The sequence below is a fragment of the Protopterus annectens genome, chromosome 2.part2 (genome assembly GCF_019279795.1).
Source record: "Protopterus annectens isolate FY-2018-M chromosome 2.part2, PAN1.0, whole genome shotgun sequence".
Lineage (NCBI taxonomy): Eukaryota > Metazoa > Chordata > Ceratodontiformes > Protopteridae > Protopterus > Protopterus annectens.
Genome location: NC_056730.1, coordinates 542,192,684 through 542,206,281, shown reverse-complemented (window position 1 = coordinate 542,206,281; position 13,598 = coordinate 542,192,684).

The window sequence follows — 13,598 nt, the reverse complement described above, 5'->3', positions numbered from 1 at the left end:
TAGATGCCAACACAGGAGGGTTGTGGTTGACTAAGTTTTCTGGGAACTGTAAAGTGTTTGCCATAATAGATTCCCCGGATGACACAAATATTCTCCAGAAGGGACTGTATGAGACAGATGTGTGATGTCAGAATCATGGCCTCAAGCTCAGTATGAAAGAATGCATAGTAATCCCCTTTGGGGAAAACTAAGTACCCACAAACTACCACATAGGTGTTACACCCTAAAAACTGACAAGGTAATAAGGTATCTGGGGACACAAGTAGATAGTCATCTTTCCTTTGACAACCATGTTGCCAAAGTGATTAGGAAATCCTATGTGGCCCACCTAATCAACAAAGGGTTTGCATCAGGTTCAAAAGAGGTAGTGCTGGCCCTCTACTCTTAAGTCATTAGACCCATCATTGAGTACAATGCATCATTTTGGATGTACTTGACTAAGCATATCCAGCAGCTGGAGAGACCACAGAGGTACCTCACCAAGAGGATTACTGGCCTCAAACAGTTGTGTTATGCAACAAAACTGGTAAAATTAAATCTGTTCTTCTTTGTGTACCGCCTACTCAGAGGCACACTGTGCCTAACATACAGAGCCATGTCCAGCACATAACTGTTGAACATGCTCCATCTACGGATAACAAAATTGAGTCACACTGCACACTCCAGAGATATGAACCTCATCACAACAATGAATACAACATGCTGGAGGGATAGAGTACCATCCCAGACACTTGCCTTACTGTGGAACAGAGTCCCAATATACATCAGACAGTGCCCATTGCTGACACTCTTCAATAGGAACCTTGATGAGTGGATGGGAAACAGACAATTCACGCCAGACATCACATCAGCAGCCCCACTAGAAAGGGGCTTGGGGTACTAACTATTAGAACTAGGGCTTAGGAGACTAACCAATGGGGTGGTGAAAGCTGCACAGCTTATCTAGGCTAATATATGCCTTCGTGAAGATAGTCTACTGCATACCTATGAAGCTATGTGACAGGTACATGTTTACAGATAGTAGATGTGTACGTCATTGTGCAGTCATGCTGTACAGCAGGCACATGCACCACATACACTGTAATGCTTACAGATACTGGTGGCTATTATGTACAGTGGGTGAGATGTGCACCTCATGTCTTTTATGCCATTGGGATGTGTGCTGGGTGGGACAGTCCTGGATGGCTCCCTGTCATGGTCACCCTCTTACACACATCTCTGCCCATCCATCTTTGGCTTATTATACTGCGTTCCCCCTACATATATATAGGTACATAGGTAGGTAATAGGCTATCTGCCTGAAGGCATATATTAGTATGGCCAGAGTGTGCAGCAATCACCACACATGAGGTTAGTTCCCTATGCCTCTGTGTAGTAGACCTGATGAAGTGATCCATGGTGTGACAGTTCAGTTTCACATACACTCATCAAGGCTCCTCTGGAAGAGTGTCAGTGAGGGACTCAGCTTAATGTAGGTTGGGAGCCTGTTCCAAAGCAAGGGAAGTCTGTGAGTTAGTAATGTATCTCTCCACATGTTCTATTTATTGTTGTGATGATTATATCCCTAGAGCATGTGGCACGGTGAGCTTGGGTTTACTTCAGATAGAGCATGTACATCAGTTCTGCATTGGACATGAACCTGTCTGTTGGACAGAAATCGCATGAGTAGACAGTATGCAACAGAGTACAGATTGACTTACTTCAGTCTTGTTGCATGGGGCAACTGTTTGAGGCCAGTAATCCTCTTGTTGAGGTACTTCAGTGGTCTTTCCAGTTGCTGAAGGTGCCTAGTCAGATTCATACCAAGTTTGTTGGGGTACTCTCTGATGGGTATGATGACTGATGAGTAGAGGGAACTTCCTTTGACCTACATGCAAAGACCTTGGCAATTTGTGGGAACACATAGCATGATTTTCTAACCACTTTGTGAATGTGTTTCTGGAAGTTGAGATGACTATCCACATGTGTCCATAGATCCCTTATTATTACCTCCATATTTAGGGTGTTGGCACCTATGTGGTATTTGTATGACTGTAGCTTGAGGCCATAATTTTGACACCACATCTGTCTGACTGAGACCCTTTTTAAGGATGTCTCTGTTGTCCCAACATCGATTATGACAAACTTTAGGCAGTCATCCACAAACTTTGCTAACCATAGCCCTCGTGTGTTTGACTGTATTTCTGAAAAGTATACACCAGACATGAGGGGTCCCAGGACTGAGCCGTGGGGGACAGCAGTTGTTACCAGCCTACAGTCCAACAGGGAGACCACAATTCTTACCTTTTGGGATCTATCTGTGCCCCAGTTGGCAATCCATCAGATGACATACGTATTTATTGCACTGGTTGTTGATTTTGTGGATACGACATGTGTGGAATGTTGGAAAAGGGCATTTCAAGGTCTATGTAGGCCGTGTGGAGCTCATGTCATTGATGTATGTCCTGATAAACTGCCTTAAAAACTGTCTAGCAGGTTTAGGGACCATGATCTGCCCCTGACCAAACCAAAATGGGTAGAGTTGGGTGTTTGTATGCTCCCAATAGCTCTGTTTATGAGTTCCATAATGATGGACTCCATGGCCTTGCAGATCAGTCTTATCAGGCTTATAAGACAATAGATCCCATGGTCTGTTGTGCACCAACACTTGTGGAGTGTGCCAAACGTTGCTGTAACCCATTCAACAGTTTCATATCCTGTACAGAGGGTGAGTCTCAACAGACTGTTCAGGTGCAGGGTCTGTTTGTTTTGCAGTTCACATATGACACAGCCAGGGACACCATGTCATCCCATAGACACCGTGTTTTTAGGTTTGGATAGAGCTGTTTAACCATTGTATATGTGACGTCTGGCTTTTCACAATCTCCAGGTAAGGTAATGGGCCCTTTTGTCAGTGAGGGGGGGTAAATATGTATGAATCTGTCTGACAAGATGTTGGCAATGTCAGTCATGTACATGTATTCATTTACACTTTTCACTGACTCAGAACATATATGAGTTTACATTGATATTTATGACATAGCTAAAGAAAGCTTCATGGTTATCTGTGGACTCTGGCAATATTTTTTTCCAGAACATGGCTTGGATAATGTTAGGAGTGCTCATTGTTTCTTGATGATACTGATCAGAGATTTAATGATCTTCTTTGGATTTTCACTTTCTTCGAACAACTTAAGTACTTGTATTACATAGTTTGATTATGACAGAGGTCCAATATATTATATGGGTCTGTTTTCATATCACTGTGTGCGCAAGGCAGGATTGGTGAATAGTGACATGTATCTGGAGTAAGAATTGCAACTGCCAGATATGTGTGGCCCACTGCTGTATTCAGGCATGGCCTAAGTGTGTGAGCATGCCCAGTATGACCTTTCAGTATGTTGTTGACTGACATTTGCTAAATTTGTTTAAGTGTGTGAGCATGCCCACTATGGGCATATATGCACTATATATGTGTGTGAAAATTCAAGTTGGTTTTTACTTCAGGGCTCACCTTTGTGTTGTACATCGACAGGAAGCATGCTGTGCCTGCAGGGCTTCCATGAGTCAATTTGCATAGACTTATCAACATTTCTAAATATAGGGGGGGCAGCTATTATTTGTACATTTCTACCAGGAGGGGCACACCTGATTGTTACTATGGGTGTACATAGGATGAGGGGTACACCTGACAGTTATACACATTTGCTAGGCCTGCACTGCTATGTCAGGTACTCCATTTCAGTCTGTACTGTTGCCTATCATACTGGCTTGAGGCATACCACTGTACTACAGACGTTAACTTCCAATTACACGCATATTAGTTTGTGACTTCATAGCCTACCCAACCCAAATCACACTGCCTGGCCTGCTGTTATCTGTCTGCATAGACCTGGGTGGAGGTTACTCATATGCCTCTTCAGAGGGCATGATACAGCATTTGTTTGTGTTTGCATTTGTCCACAATTGTCCTGCTGGCTGTGACTGTTAGGTATGTGACCCCCCCCCCAACTGGTATGTGTGAGTGACTTAAGTTGTGTCTGTGCCAGTGAAATGCTGTCATGGCTTAGTGGTTCAGTAGTGTGACTATAGTGCACAGTATCCTGAGTTCGAGCCCTGTCACTGCTTTTTATTTTCTTGCTGGGCAGACCTGACTGGTTAAGGAACACTAAAGCAGGTGTGAGCATGTTTACCCAACTTTGCCTGACTTTGCCCGACTTTGCCCAACATTGCCCAACATTGCCCAACGTTGTGCTGATTAGCGTAGTGTTCAGCTACGTGCAATTGTATTTAAATATGCTCAATACTGGTAAAATGTGCTTAGCAGTGCTTTATATTGCTTAAAATAGGGCACCCATGCCTCAGGTGGTGCTGCAGGGTTGCCTATGTCGATGCACATAGTACACTCCCTATACATGTTTGAAAACAGGTAGTGTCAAGTTAGGCATTCCTTTTACTGTATGTGCGAGTCAGAGAGAGGTGTCATTTCCAGGGTTCCTACAGAGTCAGTGTATGTGCTATGCATTGCCTCTTTGCCAAGGCCAGGGCATACTGGGCATGCCTCCTTCTGCCTACGGGGGCAGGCTCAGGTTGTTCTTCCTCTGAGTCATGCTGTGCCTGTGCAGGCTTTGGCAATGGTGGGGGGCTGTTTGGCCCTGCCCCATGCTGTTCCTGCTGCAGCTGTTTCCATAGGATCATATTGTGTAGCATGTCACATACCATAACAATTTGGGTACATGTAGTTGATGAGTACTGCAAGGCTCCACCAGATGTGTCCAGACACCGGAACTGAGACTTGAGCATCCGAAACACACTCTCAGTTATGTTTCTTTTTTGTGCCTGTGCCTCATTATGGAGTTCTTGTTCAGGTGTGTGTGAATTTCTGATGGGTGTCATCAGCCACGGCTCCAGTGCGCATCCAGCATCCCCCACTAGGTGACCATCAGGGATGTCCCCACTGACAAATCTCTGGTACAGCTGTGTCAGATGCCAGATGTGGTAATCGTGATAGCTTCCAGGGCAGCCAGCACACACATTCATTATTATGCCCTGGGCATCGCACATGACCTGGCAGTTGATGGAGGGGAAGCCCTTGCGGTTAATGTTTGATGCATATGTGCATGCAGTCTATTGCACCCGCTACCTCAGGGTATTCTGCTATTTGGTGGAAAAGACGCATATTGCTGGCCAATGCCTCACGAGAATTGGGGAAATATACGTGGTCACCGACATGTGCTGACATGGCATCCAGGAACTGGTGGAGTACCCTGGATGCTGATGCCTGTGAAATCCCCATCATATCACCAGTTGGCCTTTGGAAGGTACCTGTAGCTAGTATTCTTATGCCAACACATACCTTGGTATCCACTGGGATGGGTTCCCCTCTGTTGGTTCTGTGTGTGAGGCATGGCCGGCACAGCTCAACAATTTGCTAAAGGAGGTCCCTGTCCACCCTACAGCGCTCCACTATCTCCAGCTCATGTAGCCCCTGGTAGGTTACCCTGGGTCTTCACACTCTTCTCCGTCTCCTCACTGTGGGTTGCTCAACAGCATTCACAACATCACCACCCTCAGCACCTTGTACATGTTGGTTTATGATAGCAAGAGCAGCCCCTAACATTTTGTCTGACTTAAGCTTTTTAAGCTTTCCCTCTTTGCATACTCCAGTGTTGCAGAGTTCTTGGGAAAAAACAGGGGGAATGTTGTTTGCAGAGTTTAAAGTGCTGGGCTGGGCTAGTCTGCTGCCTGTGTAATTGGCTGATTCTGATATATTTCACCTAGCAGCTCTGCTAGCTGTCCTTGGTTAACTTCCTGCTCCTTATTTTCCTTCCTTTTGCCTTTCTGTTTTTCCCCGGGGGAAGCACCGCACAAACAAGCGCAAACGCATGCACACGTGCACACACACTGTGTGCATGTTTGCAAGGAATTTCCTATCTTTTAACATTGTACACCTTTGATTTGAGGTTTTCAAATAGGACAACTGTAGGCACGCCTCTTGCAATTCTGAGCAACTCAAAGCAAACATAAGCCACTGTGCTGTAATTAGCTTACAGCCTGTCTGACACACACCCTCATGATGTCACCTATATTCTACTCTTCTACTCACCTACTCTTACACTCTTGGGACATGGCTCACATGCTGGGGAAAATTGGGATTCACTATCCTTATCCTTATTTGCATAGGATTGCCTACTAATGCATGGTTACATCTCTGACCCCCCCCCCCCCTTAGCAACCACTACTCAGTGGCCATGTTATCTTCAGCCTGCCATTCACCTGAATGGCAGAATAAGCTTTTTACTGAAAATGCCCATTTTTGGCTTTTTTTTAAATTATTTTCTTGTTTTTATAAGCGCCGCACGTTTGCGCGGTGCTGCGCTATGCTTAAACATTGGAGATTGGGGGAAAAAAGTTAAATTGTTATATTTTTAAACATTTATAAATGCCAATAGCCTTATATTTGGCTATTGGCATGCTTCCTCAACTGTATGCATCCTTTATCTGGAGCTGTCATAGCTCCGTTTAGCTTTTTGCAGAACGGTACTCCGTTACCAACGGAGTACATTTCTGCAGATAACACTAATCTTCCACAGACAGGTTAGTGTTTCCTGGATCACAAATTTATCTCATTTGCATGGCTTTCACCAGCAAAGGAGGTAATTTGCATACCATGACACTGTCCGTGCAAGAGTAGCTTTAGCAGATCTCGTGCACGCTCCTTCCGGCTGTACCTGGATCGCACGGCAGACATATTGCTGTTGTGAGCTCCTACACTCTTCTTGCACTCTGTGCAAGCTTTTGTAAATCTGGCCCTATGTATTAGTTTGCTTGACTAAGACTTAGTTCTGTAAAGGAAATGTTTTCACAAGAGTGTTTTCTCAAAGTGACCTATACAACATAATGTAATCATAATTCTGCATAAAACTTTGTTATTTCAAAACTTCACACAGAACATGCATCTATGTTTAGCCTTAGCTACAGTAGTTTTATGGTGTACATATTTTACCTTGTGTAAGTGCTTGTGCTAACTGCAATTCACCTTTGGTTTACTCTGTGCTCTTACCTAACTGTGTTTAGCTCTACACTGACATTTTACTGGATTCTCACTAAATTGTAATTTTTTTTCTCTCTCCACCCCACACAGCTCTCAACGTCCTTCCTTCATTAATGACAGAGAACCTACTTGCCTGGTCAAAAGTGACCCCCTTCTAATAAACCCAGCTATCTGAGTTGCACTCTGGTGATACTCTTGTCTAACTCTCCAAGTCCCTCTTTCAAAGGGACTCAAGGAAGTATGTTTATTTCCAGCCTCACAGTGTATTGAACTGTTTTATTGCCTTGTTCTGGTTTATATTTATAAGGCCCTCTCCCAAGCTAGGCATCCAGCAGCAAGGCCCTGCTCTCCCCCTAAAAATAAACCACTCTACTCCGCTGTTACTAAACACTACCTTACCCGTTTCTTACCTTTCTACCTTCCCAGCCAACTCTAATTACTAACTTGTCCAATAGGTGTCACCCTTTACATGCTTGCCTTATATCCCCTTCTCCAGTTTTCACCCCCTCACTACTGCTTACTTCTGTCGTCTCTTTTTTTACTCTCCTTGTCCTACATCTGCCTGATCTTGTACCTACCCCCCTATCACCCTATCTCCCTTTCCCCTCACCTCTATCCCTTCTCAACAATCTAGTGTAGAAGTACTGCCCACACACCTGGAGCTGTCTAAGTGCTCCTCTAAGATCAGTAGCTTACTGATTGTCTCTTAAATTCTCATCCTTTACTTGCTCTAACCTGCTCCATTCACCCTTCGGACTCACTTCACTCCCCTACCCTATGCCCAATTACCACCCACCCCAGGGGTCCTAAGCTTATACTTATCTGGCCACTCCCCCATTTTAGCTCTTCTATCACACAGTACTCCACACTCCTACCCATCCGATACCTATCCTTGTCTACTAGAACACATAATCTATTTATTCCACTTCCTCTCTTCCTCTCTACCATTTCTTTCGACCTTTTTACCTTCCCACAATTCCTTCAGACACATCCCTATCACCATGCCTCCACTCCTAAGCTCTAATAATTTAAACCATATTCTCCTTTCCTCACTTCTTCCTTTCCTTATGCTATCTTACATTCTAACATCATATGAACAACTTAGCCTCAAAGACCCACTCTCTTTCACCCAATACACTAGCCAACCTTCCCAAAGCATATTCCAGCCATTTTCAAACAACATTTTTTCTCCTAGCTACCTTCTAGCAAGATTTCATAGAAAGTTCCATATTACCTACAATAACCAGGCATACAAAAAAAATCATACATCTCCTCCAAACCCTCTGACACCAACATAAGACTACTTCTCTCCCTTATAGCAGGTGCCATTCATCCCAACCCTGGCCCAAACAACACTCCTACTATAAATCCCCTACTCTCTGCACTCTTATGCTCTACCTTTTCCTCCAAACCCCCAAACTCTCTCTCTATAGCTCACCTAAACATTCGCAGTATTAATAATAAAATTGCCCAGCTCCATGCACTGCTTTCACTCATTTGGCATCTTTTGGCTAACTGAAACGTGGCTCAAACCTACAATCTAAGACAGGGAAATTACTCCCCCAGGTTACAATATCTTAAGACTAGACCACAAATCCAAAAAAGGTGGTGGTTTAGCAATTCTATATAAAACAGACATGCAAATTACTGTTATCCATGAAAAACCTCCCACTGTTAGCAACTCTGAAATCCTTATCTCTAAATTACAACTTAATACTCACAAATCCATTTATATTATTTGCATCTACCTTCCTGTTGGAAATAATGTTAATACCCTAGCAGAAATTCTTAGTTGGCACTCTATTAAATACCCACAAGAAACCATACTACTAGATGATGTCAATATAGACTGGAAAACCTGCTCATCAGGAGTCCCAACCTCCCTCCTAAATCTCCATGGCTCCTCCCAAACAATTAACACCCCTACCAGAACTAACAAATCTAACAACAAAGAAAGTATATTGGATTGGATTCTGATAAATAGTCCAAAATTACACAGTAGGAACTCTACCCGACGACTTAAGTGACCATGCCCTCACCTACTTAATAAGACATAAAACTTCTACCCCTCACCTTACTAAATATAAAAAAATCAGAACAAATAGAAACTTTAACCCTGAATCCTTCCTTGCTGAACTAAGAACTACAAATTGGTCTCATCTTAAATTCCTGCCACTAGATGATGCTGTTGCATATTTCAACTCAAAGTTCCTATCCATACTAGACTCACTTGCCCCTATAAGATCTGTTAGAACTCACTCAAAACAAGTCCCTTGGCTTTCAAAAGACACACGGCGTAAAATTATTCTGAAAAATAAGCTTTGGACCAAATACTATAGCACCAAAGATCCCAGCAACCATCTTAAATTTAGACAAATAAGAAACACTACAAAAAAGCCGTACTTCTAGACAAAAGAAATTACTTCTGCCACTTACAACAAACTAACCAGCTAAACCCACAAAAGTTTTGGGCAGGGATAAATAGACTCTTAAAACCTGGCCACCTGGACACCCCATACCCCTTAAACTCTTCCCAAAACAAACAGCTGATGTCTTTAATACATTCTTCACTGAAACTGTCCAGTCTCTATCTAAACAACTATCCCCTGATATATCTTCTCTGCCCACCTCCCTTTCCACTTCTATTCCCCCATTACAACTGCAACCTGTAGTAAATGAAAATTGAAGCACCAGTCACCACACTGCAAAAGTAATCAAATAAGCCTTTATTTCCGTTTTCCACACTTAAATAGTACTGAAAAATACTAAAATCAAAGACAGGCAAAAAGATAAACCTTTAAAGTAATGTTAAGCGCTTTTCATCCGGATTTTATTCAGACTTATGAAGAAGGTCTGAAGAGGTCTGGATAAAATCCGGGCGAAAAGCACTTAACATTACTTTAAAGGTTTATCTTTTTGCCTGTCTTCGATTTTAGTACTTTTCAGTACTATTTAAGTGTGGAAAATGGAAATAAAGGATCGTTTGATTACTTTTGCAGTGTGGTGACTGGTGCTTCAATTTTCATTTACTTTAGTTTACAACTGCAACCTGTACCCACATCCCTTATCTGCTCTCTTCTCCACAAACTTAAACCCTCCTCTCCATCTGCTGACCTTCTACCTCCCTATTATCTACAAATTGCAGCCAAACCATTGGCCTGTCCTATTTCCATTCTGATTAACAGAATCATTATCAAAGGCTACATTCCCTCAATCTGGAAAATCTCACATATTATTCCCCTACATAAAGGCGGTAACTCAGTAGAGCTTTCTAATTACCAACCCATAGCCCTTCTCTCCCCCCTTGCTAAAATCATGGAAAAATGTATCCAAAAACAGCTACTTAATCACCTGTTAAATAACAACCTCCTATCCAACTGTCAGCATGGTTTCAGACCCTTCCATAGCACCACTTCTGCCCTCCTTTCCTTCACTGACTTCATCAACAAAAATCGGGACAATAATATCCTCACCTCTGCTCTCTTCATCGACCTATCCAAAGCCTTCGATATGGTCAATCACCAGATTCTAATAAATTTACTGAAGACATTTGCCCTAGACTCTAGTGCCATAAATTGGTTCCACTCCTACCTTCATAATAGACAACAGGCAGTAATCTGGCATAACAACTTATCCAACCACCTTCCCATTTCCCTAAGAGTTCCCCAGGGCTCTATTCTTAGCCCCCTTCTGTTTTCTATTTTTATTAATGATCTGCAAACTAGTATTCCCTTAGCTACCTGTATACAGTACACTGACGATTCTACTCTGATCTGTTCTGCCTCATCTGCCTCTGAACTACACTCTATCACCCAGCAGACTTTTCAAACTGTTGAAAGATGGTTCATTAAACGATGTCTAATCTTAAACCCTAAAAAAAACAAATTGTTACTTTTCTCCCCCAATCACAAATCCCCTCCTCTCAACTTCTCTGTTCTGTCTAATAATTGCACCAGCATATCTCCGGACCCCTCCAGCAGGCTCCTTGGAGTTGCAACAACCTATCCTTTGATTCTCACATAAATAACACTATAAAACTAGTCAACAGAAAACTAAGCTCCCTTTATAGAATCAAGCAGAGTTCCTAGAGCAGCAGAGAAAGGAAAAAGCAACTTTCCAGATTTTAAGTATTTTTTCTTGCATTTTTCGACCATTTGTGTTATTTGACGACTGTTTCTGTCTATTTTATAGTGGTATTACCTGTTTTTCCTGTTTTTATAAGCTTTAATTGTTGGTTGCACTTCTTAGTTTAAGTTTGCTTAAAAGTTAAACTACAGGCTAATACACTCAAGTGTACTAGCTTTTGATAGCATTTAATCGAAAAGCAAAGCATTTATTGTGTTTTCTGTTCTGTCTGTGAAAAAAAAAACAAAAAAAAATATTCTTGTTCTCCTAACTTTCCTGGCTAGTTTGTTCCAGTGATCAGATTTTGCTGATCCCTGGGCTTTGTCTTGGTTCCTGTACTTCTCCATTTTCTTTGTTTGGTCAGGGGGAAGTTTCTTTACTCACCAGTGGGAGTGGGGAGTGCTGAGCTGCCTGTTTGTCCTCAGAGGAGTGGTTTAAGGCAGTAACTTGTAGTTCAGTGGCCATTTTGGGTCATTTCCTGCCTTTTCCAGCCCCCTGCTATAAAGCACTTTAGCTTTAGCGGAGTTGCCACTAGAGCAGCATCGGGCAGCGCCGGTTTAACAAGGTTAAACTTTTTCTGGCTCCATAAAGTCTGTTCTTCATTTTTTCCCTTAGAACTGCTCTACTAGTAACCTAAACAGTATATCCCTTGACTAAAAAGTGCAGCACTTGTTCCTAAAAGTTTTTTTTTTTTTTCTCAAAAAAAAAAAAAAAAAAAAAGCTCAGCACTTGTCACTAGTATATTATACAAAGTCCCTCACTTGCGAAACCCCCCCAGGAGTACCCACTTCCTTACTAAGTCCTCTCTTATTCAGTCTCATACCTAACTTCTTAATTTTTCTAGCATGTCGAAGGGCCAGATGCTGGCGTCCTCTCCTGCCCAGTTGGTGAATCTGAGAATATTGAGGCAATGTTACAATTGCCTCATGTACACAGACAACCCTCTCCTCCTCCCACATAACACAAATACTTGTGAGAGATGCAGCTATTTAGCCAAACTGGAGGCTGAGCTCTCTCAACTCAGGACTGGCAAGACCAGACAGGAAGAGAAGGAAACTACACACACCACAAAACCAGCCTCACATAATGCTACCACACCACTGAATCAAACACATAAACACACAAAGACATACTCGGAGGCTCTGAGTAAAAATTTACCTAAACAGCAGAGGCCTCCAAAGCAGACACCCAAACAACTGCTACCTCAAGACACCCCACAAGCAACACATAAACCACAAAATCAGTGTGCAAAGCAGTCACAGCCCTTAAGGCCAAATACAACACCAAACATACTTGTCATAGGTGACTCCATAGTCAGACACACTGACGTCCCACTCACCAGGCTGAACAAGGAGAGGGTCACAGTAAGCTGCCTATCGGGCGCTAGAATCCGCCACATAACACAAGCACTCAGGTCACTCCACAACAAGTACAAATATGACACAGTCATTGTCCATGCTGGTGTGAACGACCTGAGACGTACCTCCCTGGACTACATGAAAAGAGACATAGAGGAGCTCTCTGATTATGTAGCAGGCAGGCATGACCCTGACCCTGAGCAGTATCTTTCCTTCACCAAGAATGATGCCACAATATAGAGACAAGATGATCAGCTTTAACAATTGGCTTAATGTCTGGTGTCATTCAAAGGGGATCCAGTGTCTGTCTGCCTGGGATGACATGCTTGACAAGCCACGCTGCTTCGCAAGGGACAGCTTGCACCGGTCACCCCTGGTATTCCGGATATTGGCTAAGGCTCTTGCCACCCCCATAGTGCCTTTTTTAGGCAAGGCTCAAATTCTAAACCTACCACCCTAGAAAACTAAAATGGGAAGAAACTGAGGGTAATGCTGCTCAATGCCATAAGTCTAAATCTCAAAATGCACGCACTCGAGGCCCTTCTCAGTATGGAGAACATCGATGTCTGTGCTGCAACTGAAACCTGGTTCAAGGCTCCTGAGAGCACCCCGGCACTATTAGGTTTTACCTCATATCATGCGTTCCGGCCCCAAAACCCAGACCACACCACAAAAGGAGGGGGTGTATCCATATTCATAAAGGATACCCACACCTCCAGGTTGGTGGCAATGCACAAAGCTTCAGAAACCATCCAGGTGCAACTAACCATAGGCAAAACTGCTCTACAAATTGTAGTATGCTACAGGCCACCCTCTCAAACTCAGGAACCCCACACAGCCTTCCTGAAGACACTGGAGGGTATAAATGTATCTCCAAACACCATCATATTGGGTGACTTCAACTACCCGAATATAGACTGGGAACATTACTCAAGCCCTAACTTTCTAGCCCAATGGTTCCTGGAGTTCATAAATTCAAATGCCATGGAACAGCTAGTCACTGTTCCCATGAGAGGAGAAAATATACTAGATCTCATTATCACAAACATGGAGACAAAATGCTCCTCACCGGAAGTATATCC